General features: G+C 41.3%; 1 protein-coding gene across 2 annotated transcripts in view; it reads left to right on the top strand.

Moving 5' to 3' along the window:
- The window catches only part of LRP11 (LDL receptor related protein 11), a 730391-nt gene that overhangs the window by 109244 nt on the left and 608746 nt on the right, over positions 1–12401 (top strand). The gene's annotated exons all lie outside the window — the stretch shown is intronic.

The following is a 12401-nucleotide window of genomic DNA, read 5'->3' as shown; positions in this document are numbered from 1 at the left end:
AGAGGCTCTAAATAAAAATCTGCCTAAGCAGCAGAGACCTCCAAAGCAGACACCCAAGCAACCGCTACCCCAAAACAAAACAAGTGCAACACATAGCTCACAAAGCCAGTGTGCCGAACAGTCACAGCCCTTAAGGCTAAACAACACACCTGATACACTTGTAATAGGTGACTCTGTCGTCAGGCACACTGACGTCCCGCTCACCAGGCTGAACAAGGAGAAGGTCAAGGTGAGCTGCCTGTCGAGCCCTAGGATCCGCCACATAACACAAGCACTCAGGTCACTCCAAGGCAAGTACAAATATGACTCAGTCATTGTCCATGCTGGTGTGAATGACATGAGACGTACCTCCCTGGACTACATGAAAAGAGACATAGAGGAGCTCTCTGAGCATGTAGCCCAGGCCGGTATGACCCTGACTTTGAGTAGCATCTTACCCTCACCCAAGAATTATGCCACAATATGAAGACAAGATCATCAATTTCAACAATTGGCTTAAGTATTGGTGTCATTCAAAGGGGATCCAATGCCTGTCAGCCTGGGATGACATGCTCGACAAGCCACGATGCTTCGCTAGGGATGGCTTGCACCTGTCACCCCTGGGCTTTCGGATGTTGGCAAAGGCTCTTGCTACCCCCATAGTGCCTTTTTTAGGCAAGGCTCAAAAGACAAACCCACCTCCATAGGTATCACAAGGGATAAGAAACTAAGAGTAATGCTACTCAATGCCAGAAGTCTAAACCTCAAGATGCACACACTCAAAACTCTCCTTAGCATGGAGAACATCGATATCTGTGCAGTAACAGAAACCTGGTTCAAGGCTCCCGAGAGCACCTCAGCACTACCAGGTTATACCTCGTACCATGCTTTTCGGCCCCAAAACTTGGACCATACCACAAAAGGAGGGGGAGTATCAATATTCGTCAAAGATATCCACACCTCCAGGCTGGTGGCACAGCACAAAGCATCAGAGACTTTCCATGTACAACTAACAGTGGGTAAAACTGCCTTCCAGTTTATAGCCTGCTACAGACCACCCTCCCAAACCCAGAAACCCCACTCAGCCTTCCTGAGAACACTGGAAAATATGAAGGTCTCTCCAAACACCATTATATTGGGCGACTTCAACTACCCAAACATAGACTGGGAGCATTACTCTAGCTCCAACACCCTAGCCAAAAGGTTCCTAGAATTTATAAACTCAAATGCTATGGAACAACTTGTTACCACCCCCACAAGAGGGAAAATCATACTGGACCTGATCATCACCAACATGGGGACTCTATGCTCCAGACCAGAAGTGTATCCCTCACTGGTAAGATCAGACCATAAACTAATCTCACTGGATATTCACATCCCGACTCCACCCCCTGCCCTGAAAACCACAGTGAAAAACTTCTCTAAAGCAAATTTCACACTCCTCAAAACCGAGGTGGAATCCTTCAAAGCCCTCGGGCCTGTGGAAAATTTGGCCCAGACCGCAGAATCCTTTATAAACGCATTCTATGAACACCTTCAGGAATGCATGGATCATGCAATCCCAAATAAAACCAAGACCCAATCCTCCAAAAGCAGACGTCCTGTCTGGTGGACCCCAGCCATAAACAAACTATACAATAGAAGGAGGAAGCTACTACATGATAGAGCAAAATCCCAAAAAGGGAAGGCATCTCTGATCAGTATTAGCAAAAAACTACGGGCACTCATAAAATCGTCTAAGGCCAGCTTGAGAGAAAAATTGCACAGGACACTAAGGATAATCACAAGGCTTTCTTTAGTTATGTTAGGAACCTGGGTGGGAATTCCCAGATATGCTCAGAATTAGTCCAAAATGACAAAAATACACCGAACCCACAGACATTGCCAACATCCTAGCTGACAGGTTCAGCAAACTTCTCCCCCCTCCCCACCAAAAGGGCAAATATCTGTCCCAGCAGAGTGCTTCCCCCCTGACATCTCAGATGCTCAGGTAAGAGCCGCCCTCTCCAAAGCAAAAAACACAGCATCAATGGGACCAGACGGTGTCCCGGGCTGCGTCCTACATGAACTCCAAGAAGAGCTAAACCCAAACATAAAACTACTGTTCAATCTCAGCCTTAATACAGGATATGTACCCAAAGAGTGGCGTACAGCAACGGTGGTCCCTCTCCACAAAGGTGGTGCCTCAACGGATCCTGGAAACTATCACCCCATAAGCCTGACTAGCTTAGTCTGCAAAGCTATGGAAAGGATCATCATGGACCTTATAAATAAAAATATTGGGGACCTACAGACACTGGATCCTACCCAGTTCGGCTATGTTAAGGGCAGATCCTGCCTCTTAAACCTGGTCGATTTCTTTGAAACAGTCACCAAGGCCATTGACGAGGGGAAGGTGGTCCACACAGCCTACCTGGACCTCGCAAAAGCCTTCGATACATTACCCCACTCGGGCATTATAGATAAGCTCACCAGCTTAAATATGAACCCCTATGTCACTAGATGGGTTGCAAACTGGCTCAAGGACAGAACCCACATGGTTAGAATTGCTGGGGCCATGTCAGCCTCCAAACCAGTTACAAGTGGCGTCCCACAAGGCTCAGTCCTGGGACCTCTCTTGTTCGGTATATATTTCTCAGAGGTACAGGCCAACATGGAAGGACTGTGGCTGACCAAGTTCGCAGATGACTGCAAACTGGGAGCCATAATCGACTCTCCAGCCGACACAAGCATCCTCCAAAAGGGCCTCATAGAAACAGACAACTGGTGCCAGAGCCATGGCCTCAAGCTAAATGCCAAAAGTGTATAGTCATCCCCTTTGGCAAAAACAAAGTGCCCACAAATTACCACATAAGTGGTAATCCATTAAATCTGGAAGAAGTAATTAGGGACCTGGGGACCCAAGTTGATAGCAATCTCTCATTTGACAACCACGTGGCCAAAGTGGTTAGAAAAACATTTTATATAGCCCACCTAATCATGAAGGGATTCACATCTAGATCAGGGGAGGTCATCGTGCCTCTTTACTCATCCCTCATCAGGCCCATAATTGAGTATAATGCCCCTTTTGGGATGTACCTTACCAGACACCTGCAGCAACTGGAAAGACCCCAGAAGTACCTCACAAAGCGGATCAAAGGGCTCAAACAGATGCCATATGCTGCCCGGTTAAAGAAACTCCAGCTCTACTCAGTGGCATACCGCCTGCTCAGAGGCGATCTGTGCCTGACGTATAAAGCCATGTCCAACCCGGAATTAATGGACATACTGCACCTCAGAAAATCCAAATCCCATCGAGCTACGCACTCAAGAGACTTGAACCTCAGCACTGAAATAAATAGGACATGCTGGAGGGACAAATTTATAACCCAGAGGCTCCCTTCACTCTGGAATAAAATCCCAGTCCAGGTTAGGCAGAGTCCCTCATTGACTCTCTTCAAGAGGAATCTTGATGAGTGGATGGGAGATCGTAGGTTTACCCCGGGTATCACTTCTGTGTCACTGTTAGACAGAGGCACAGTATACTAACCTTGAAAAAGGGCATAGCAAAATTAATTTAAAATGGGTGACGAAAGCCAAACACACTCTGGCTAGGCTTATAAATGCCCTAGGGCAGATAGCCTAGTATGAACCTATGAACCTATGTTCTTCGTGTTTCACTGTTGCAGTCATTACATTTGGGTAATCTGCTGGCAGGTTGCCCTCATCCGGCCTGAATAACAAAGTCTTGGGTCCTGCGTCGGTTGCTGTCTCCTCTTCCATGATGTCACGTCATCAGGGGTATAAAACATGCAGTCAACGCCATTTTATTCATTCTTCCTTGCCGCGTGGTGCCCGAAGCAGAAGCAGTTCGCAAGTGCCGGTCAGCCGACTCCTGAAATTCTCGCATTTGAGTTTCAGAACCAAAGTCTTCAACTAAAGCTAAGTACCCCGTTGGGGAAACTTTTTCTTGCTCCTTACCGATGTCAGTAAAAGTTAATAATTGCATTACTTGTGGGAAACAAATACCTCATAAGGATTTTCATTTGTACTGTATTCCTTGCCTAGGCCCAGATCATAACATGCCTTACTGTTGGTTTTGTGCTAGATTTAACCAACACACTATTAAGCGTCGGTATATTTTTGCTTCAAAATATTTTGGATCCAGATTTAATTACCCTGAAATGTTGTCGGTTAGCAGTCCGACTACCGGAGGTCACAAAAAATGCAAAGAAAAAGACAGAGACAGACCGTCGAGTTCCAAAACCGACGACAAAGCTTCTCCTAAGTCAGTCTCCGGTTCGCAAGTACTCAGTGAGGCGCTATCGCCGCCCCTGATACCCGCTACTTTTGAGTCGCAGGCCTCTACCAAGACCCAAGCGGAGTCCGGTATGCCATTGAGATTCTCAGAGTATTGAACCCGCGGATGTCTCTCCCTTGGATGGGTCTGGAGCCACTGAGCAGGCACCGGCTTCTGAGGGTGTTTTCAGGCCTCAATATGTTTACATAAAACCAACGCCAACTTCAAAAACAAGATCAAAAACAGTTTCTAAGTCTAAAAAACTGATGCATGAGCCACATGCTCAGGCCCCTATGCCTAAAAAACAGATGATCAAAATGGCTGAGGACTTAATTACCTTGATCAGGGGTCGTCCCCCCCCCCCCCCCCCGCTAAGAGGTCTAGGCAAGACACTGATTATGAATCTTCAGATCAGGTTTCCATTTCTTCTGATTCCTCTTCTGATCAGGAATTTTCTATTCCTCCCTATGAGGATTCAGATGCAGAAGAATCCATCCTATCTGCATCTCCTCCTGAGGTTTATTCTTTTGGTGAAACTTTGCATACTTTAAGGGAACATTTTCATTGGGAGAGTCAGGATTTCTCTGAATCAAAAAAGAGGCTTAGGGATTTCCTTCTCCTTCACCAGCATAGGGCTTTGGCTATACCTGCTGTATTAGACATTGTTGATGATGTGTTTTCGGAATCAAGCATGGCTCCTGATTCCCTGCCTCCGGCTCCTAGTAAGCCAGACAGATATTACAGGGTTCCTGACTCACACAAATTTCTATTCAAAAATCCTGCTGCTGATCCTGAGACTATTTCACAGGGTCCCAAAGGTGTAAAGGCCTCTACAGCCAAAAATCCTACCCCCTCTGATAGAGATTCCAAGCCGTTGGATAGATGGGGAAAGAAGGTTTATACATCTGCAACCTTGGCAATTAGGGCCTTAAACTGCCAGTTTCATATGCTTAAATATCAACAGCATGTTATGGGCTTATTGAAACAGAAAATGATGTTGATTTCTGATTGTGTGGAAAATAAAGAATTACAGGAATTATTGCATGCAGCAGAACAGGTTGGAAAGCATACTTTGCAATGTGGTTTTGATTCCTTGGAGGCCTCTTGCAGGGCTGCAGTTACTGGATCTGTGATTAGAAGGCATGCCTGGCTCAAGGAGCAAAATCTGCCTGATCATGTTAAAGCTAAATTGTTGGATGCCCCTTTACAGCATGATACTCTGTTTGGTAATAAGGCAGAAGAGGTTTTAAAGAAAATGGAAGACAAAGCTAAATCTATGCAAACTGTAAAAGATTTCTTACAAGTACAGCCACCAGGCACTGGCCTACTAAAAGTCGGTCCTTTCCTGTGTCCAACAGAGCCTCTCAAGGCAAATCCAGGTGCTCAAAAGGCTCTAGATACCAATCAAAGGGTTCTTACAGGTCAAAGCAATGGGGTGCCTTCACCTCCAAATCTGGAGGAAACAAAGTAGAACCCTACAGTAAGCAGTCTCAGTGACTTCCCTCTACCTTCACCAAGCACTTATCTCTTGGCAGCCCCCATGGGGTGGAAATTAGCACTTCATGCTCAAAACTGGCAGTTAATTACCCAGGACAAGTGGGTATTAAACATAGTATCCCAGGGGTACAGATTTCATTTCCATACTTTGCCAATTTCAAACGGTTGGCCAGATCTGCCACAAAATCAATGGGCAAAGGCTCAGAAACAAGTTACGTCCCTCATGTAGATGGGGGCTATTCAACCAGTACCAGAACAGGAAAAAGGACAAGGTATTTATTTAAGGCTGTTCCTGGTACCCAGAAAAGACAGTGCATGGTGTCGTACTGGACTTATCGATTTTGAACATGTACCTGGACATTCCAAAATTCAAAATGCTGACTTTACAACAGCTACTGCCTATGCTGGGCAGGAACACTTGGTTAGTGACTTTAGATTTAAAAGAGGCATACCTGCATATCCCAATAAGGGAATCTTGTAGAAGATACCTCTGCTTCAAAGCAGGATTTTTGCATTACCAATTCTCTGCACTGCCCTTTGGCTTATCTACTGTGCCTGGGGTCTTTACAAAGTGCCTGGCACCAGTAATTGCATTCTGCAGGCAAAGAAGCATTCAAATGTATCCTTATCTGGACGATTGTCTCATTCAAGCAGAGGACAAGGACACTCTTCTTCAACATCTGGCGTTTGTAAAAAGGCTTCTAGCATGCCTAGGGTACACCATAAATGAAAATAAATCACAACTGGTACCCTCTCAAATAATTACATTCCTGGGTGCAAGCTTGAATACAACTGCCCAGATGGCCTACCTCACACCAGACAAACAAAGGCAACTGACAACATACTTCAAACAAATGGCAACAAAAACCCAGTTATCTGCAAGACAAATTCTGCAGGCTTTGGGGTTCATGGCATCCTGCCTTCTACTAATTTCATATGTGAGACTACATATGAGGAAACTTCAATGATACCTAAAAAGTTTATGGAGTCAACATTGCCACAGTCTGGAAACAATTATTCCTCTCATTCCCTGCCTACAACAGGAGTTTCTTTAGTGGACAGAGACATGTCACCAAAACAAGGGACTGTCATTCACTCTATCCCCTGCCACCCAAACCCTAACTACAGATGCATCAGACTATGCTTGGGGGGCCCACCTGGCAGGGAGATGCATTCAGGGCATATGGAGCCCAAAACAAATGCATCTGCATATCAACCAGAAAGAGATGCTAGTGGTTCAGAATGCTCTGACAGCCTTCAAGGACTTACTTCATCCAGGACAACTACTGATAAAGACGGACAACACCACGGTTATGTGGTACATAAACAAGCAGGGGGGTACACATTCCTACCCCCTTTGCAGACTAGCCATGGCATTGTGGAACACAGCCTTGACTTACCAAGTACATCTTCAAGCTCAATTCCTGCCAGGAAAACAAAATACTCTGGCAGACAACCTAAGCAGAAATCTTATGGACCCGCACGAGTGGAAACTGGATCCACAAATATTCAGCATGGTAACACAGAAATGGGGGAGCCCAGACATAGATCTATTTGCCTCTCCCCAAAATTATCAACTGGACAAATTCTGCACAAGGACTTATCACAGACAAGCATAGAAAGTGGATGCCCTATTCTTCAGTTGGAAAAAACTTTCAGTCTATGCCTTTCCCCCTCTGCCTCTTCTCTCCAAGGTCTTACTAAAGGTCAGACAGGAAAAACCAAAAATGATCCTAATTGCTCCGGACTGGCCTCGCCAGCACTGGTACCCAATCCTAAGGAATATGTCTCAACTCCATCCTTGGTACTTGCCTCAAATACCTCATCTACTGTCTCAGCAGAACAATCAAATTCTGCACACCCAGCTCCAAACTCTGAACCTTGCAGCATGGCTGATCATTTAATTATTCAAACAACACCTCTCAGTAAATCTGTGATGGATCTCATTTTGGAAGCTAGAAGGCCTAGTACTAGAAAATCCTATGCTGATAAATGGAAGAGATTTTGTGCTTGGAACCAAGCATAAGGAACAGACACAGCAAAACCAAATATTCCTCAGATTTTACAATACTTGACTGAGATGCTTGACAAGGGCCTATCTTTTTCTTCAATAAAAATCCATGCCTCTGCCATCTCGGCTCATTACAACACAGAGCCTCCCATCTTTTCTCATCCTCTGTTAAAACAGTATCTTACAGGGGCCAAACATTTAAGGCCTCCCAGAAGATCACCAACTCCTGCATGGGATCTCAGTTTTGTACTGGAAAAACTCACCCTGCCTCCTTTTGAGCCAGCAGCTACTGCGGATATAAAATTTTTATCTTGGAAAACAGCTTTCCTTTTGCAATCACTTCAGCAAGAAGGATTTCAGAACTACATGCTCTTATGGCTGTGGAGCCTTTTATTACATTTTATCCAGTGTCCCTCAGGACCAATCCTTCCTTTATGCCTAAGGTGGTATCCAGTGTGGCTCTTAACCAAACTATTCACCTGCCAACATTTTACCCAAATCCGCAGAATAAGGGGAAGCGGATTCTGCATTCAGATGCTGCTTCAGATGGTTGGCCTGATGATAAATAGAAAAGCACTTGAGGTTGCAGGACAATTGTAAGTATGGGGCAGATTTAATTTTCATTGATGGCATTAGCTACAAGAGCAGCAGTACTCTAATGCCAAGGGTTCAGAGGAAAGAAATGCTGAAACAAAAAAATCCAGGAGCACATGGGGATTTAAAAGTGCAAAAGAGGAATTCATGAGATAATGTGCTGGCCAAGAATAAGCAGAGAATTGCTGATGAAGTGGGAATATGTCTCTGATACCAGCCTAGTAATCCAAGTGAGTCATTAATGTCACATCCAGCACCCCAGATTTGATATCAGAAGGAGGGTAATGACCATTTTATTTGTAATAGCCAACATTAACTCATTGCAGCTGGTCAGTTGCTGTTTATATATAAAAGTCTGCACAGTTAATTCAAAAACAGAAGAAAATGCAGTGACCTGCATGAAGCCCTTTTTTCAGTTGGTATGTTGTGTCACATTAATTTTTACTAACAATAGTCTGTAGACTTTTAGTGTGAGTTTTGGAAGCTATGTAAAGGACTAGAGTTTGTAAATCCTTTAATCTTTTGTAACTGTTTGTACTGGTCACTTCTAGTTCACGTTTGTCACAGTCCTTTGGTTTTGTGGAAAAGCCAGTTTGTATCAAAGCCAAAGGCATTGAGGATGATTTCTACAAGACCCATCTAGTGCAGTCTGTTACCCCACAGGAGTATGCTTATTCACCTGCTGGTCTTATGGGATGACACATTCATTTTGGCTTACTTGTAATGGCTGAATTTTTTAAAATTAAAGAAGTTGAGAGCGTGAAACAGTTCAAAGATAAAAATAAAACGTAAAACAAATGTTTGCCTTGACAAAGGGTCATGGTTTGCCAGACTTGGACAAGGATGATGATAGTTAACTAATGATGGTTGGCATCTAGTTGACACTTGACACAGAGGGCTAAGGCTGTCAGCTGTAGTTTCCTCTGATACAGGGTTTGATTCTCTCAGCCCTCATTTGGTTACTGTGTGACCCTGAGCAAGTCCCCTAACCAGACAATGATGCCCAGTGGTCCTACCTTGTTAAAAAATTAGTATTATTATTATTATTATTATTATTATTATGGAAAAATTTAAAGATCCAGCAGGTTCCTGGGAAAATAAAGGTACAAGGGCAACCTAGAAAACATATATAGGAAAGACATTTTAGAGGTGTCCTAAGAAAACAACAAGCTGTTATGAAATGGTTCTGAAAACCTTTGCAGATGTAAAAATTATTTTGAGTGGTCTGTATTGCATTCTAATGTCTGTAGTTTGAAATATTGATGGTATAGCTCCCATGTTTAAAATAATATTAGAAATGCTGAACATTTTTAAAGAAGAGGAGAGACATTGAAAGATATTCTATTGTTTATTCCTGCTGTGTGACAGTGATGTATAAAGCTGCATTTTTTTTTCTGTGAGTATAGAGAAGCAGGATGTTGTGGTTGTAACTAGATCCAGGTCTTGGGGTTGTGTGTGTGTGTGTGTGTGTGTGCTGACTTCAATGCCACGTATTATTTTTTCATTGCCTTTTGGAAAATGTTTTTTTGTGATAACTGAATGATATGTAGATACTACACTAATTTTGTTATATTATAAATTCAATAAAAAGACATTTGATTAAAAAAACACGTAACAGGCATTTTTTTGTGTTTCCTTTCAGAAAAAATGTTTTGCATGATACCTAAGTATTATATATACATATATATATATATATATGTATATGTACATGTGTGTATGTATATATATATATATATATATATATATATATATATATATATATATATATATATACACACACACACACACACACACACATATATATCTATATATTTACACTAATTTTGTTATATTACAAATTCAATAAAAGGAAATTAAAAAAATTTGATAGTACATTTTGCTATTTAGAAAGGTCCGCCTTAAAAGGTCATTCTGGAATATAAAGATTATTTATTTATTTATTTAATATTTGTTGACCGGGAATGTCCGACTAGGTTCCACAGAGCCTGTTTTCAGCAGAGGCCTGGGGAGAAATGCTCCAGATGATCTTGTGCTTTGAGAAACACTGTTTTTATCTGAAGAGACTGTCATTATACTCCCTCTGAATGACATGACATCTGCCTAGCAAGCAGAGTGAAAATCAAAAAAGCTCCCTACTTTCAGCTTTGCACAGATTAATTCAGTCATACGGAATCTGTGTTAATTAGAAGGTATAAGATTTCTAATAACAGAAAGTAAATACTTCTGTCTAAGTTAACCAAGTTTAGCTGCATAATGAATGCAAAAGTTAAGATAGCTAATGAAAGTTTCACTGTACCAGAAAGAAATACTAGCAGAAAATTGTCAGCAATTAAATGGACTAGTGTATTTCCCTTTTTATGTTTGTATTACTAAAATACATAGGCGTACTACAACACCAGTAATTCACATAACACTACTGTTCTATCAGTGGTGTGCCTTGCCAAAGTGATAATGTAATGTGAAACAGTTATGGACATACCTCCCAGTTGTTCAGAATTTTGCAGACTGCCCAGATTTTTGAAAAGTTTTTTATTTATTTTGTTTATTTATTTATTGACATTTGTTTACTGGGAAAGTCCAACTGGGTAATGAATACCCATTTTTAGCAGAGGCCCTGGGAGAAAATCTCTTTAGAGTTAAATAACATCAAATAAAACACTAGTACAAATGTGATAATTAAAAAAAAATCCTGTATACATACAGTTTGATAGTGGACTAAATACATAGGATACAATAAAGCATTAGGAGACACCAGTGATATAAAAATAAAAATAAATAAATAAATAATTAAATATGATAATCAGTATTTAAAAAATATTAGAAATATAGTCTGCAATGCTAGAAAATAAAAATAAAAAGATATGTGTAACCTAAGACTGGGGAGAAGGCAGGTATTGACATATATAGATAGTATGATGAAATGTTAGGTTAGTAAGAATGTAAAGTATTTTTACTATAGATCATACAGGTGAGGTGCATGGGCATAGCCATGTGTTAGTGAGTAGACTGTTTGATGAGAGGTTAACTTAGTAAGAATGTAATGTATTTGTTAATACAGATCATACAGGTGAGGTGCATAGGCATAGCCATGAGGTAGTGAGGAACTCTTTGGAGGCTAGATATAGTTCTGATTGAATATGGGATTGGATGTTGGCAAATCATTGAGGAATAAAGTCACCAAATGATGACAAAGTGACAAACATGAATTTCAGACTTCATATCCTTTAGGAAATGCATGCTAATATAAAACCTATTATTCTATAAACTTTGTAAATTTGTAAGAGCAATATTTAAAATATTTAAAATCTATAAGTTCCAATAAATCCACAGGATACACCAAGGCAGATGTGATAAAAACTAATTTAATGAACGGTAAGCGCTTTCATGCTCTCATGAATACTTCTTCAGACCATATAAAATCACATTTCAAATACACAGCTTAAATAATGCATACAATTACAAACAAACTTATCACAAGATAAAAATCACTTAAATAGTCTCCACCTATTAAGAAAAGGTTTTAAATGGATGGAAGTATTCAGCCCTGGTGGTACATTACTATGTAGCCTAATAATCCAACTACTCTCCCTCTGCTCTAAAATATTGTTAAGATCTCCTAATCTACTACCAGGTTTTAACTGTTAAAGTACTCTAAACATAAATGTATGTGTGGGATCTGTATTCATCACATGACTAGCTAAGGCATTTTTAGAGTCTTTCTTCCTGATGGCTAGCAAATGCTCACGTATCCTTTCCCTTAGCTGTCTCTTAGTCTTTCCTATGTAGAAATTTTGACAGGTCTGACAAATAGATCCCACACATACATTTATGTTTAGAGTACTTGAACAGTTAAAACCTGCATTATTTAAGCTGTGTATCTGAAATGTGATTTTATATGGTCTGAAGAAGTGCTCATGAGAGCATGAACTTTTGGATTTTCACTGTTTATTTCCACTGGTATCTTTTTCCACTGTTGCATTTTTTATTTCTTTGGTTTTCTTGCTATTTAAAATCTATCTCTGATTATGGGCCTTTGTCCGC

This window comes from Protopterus annectens, chromosome 1.part0, assembly GCF_019279795.1.
Source record: "Protopterus annectens isolate FY-2018-M chromosome 1.part0, PAN1.0, whole genome shotgun sequence".
NCBI lineage: Eukaryota > Metazoa > Chordata > Ceratodontiformes > Protopteridae > Protopterus > Protopterus annectens.
The sequence above is the reverse complement of the archived record's forward strand: the minus strand, read 5'-3'. Positions and strand labels throughout refer to the sequence as shown.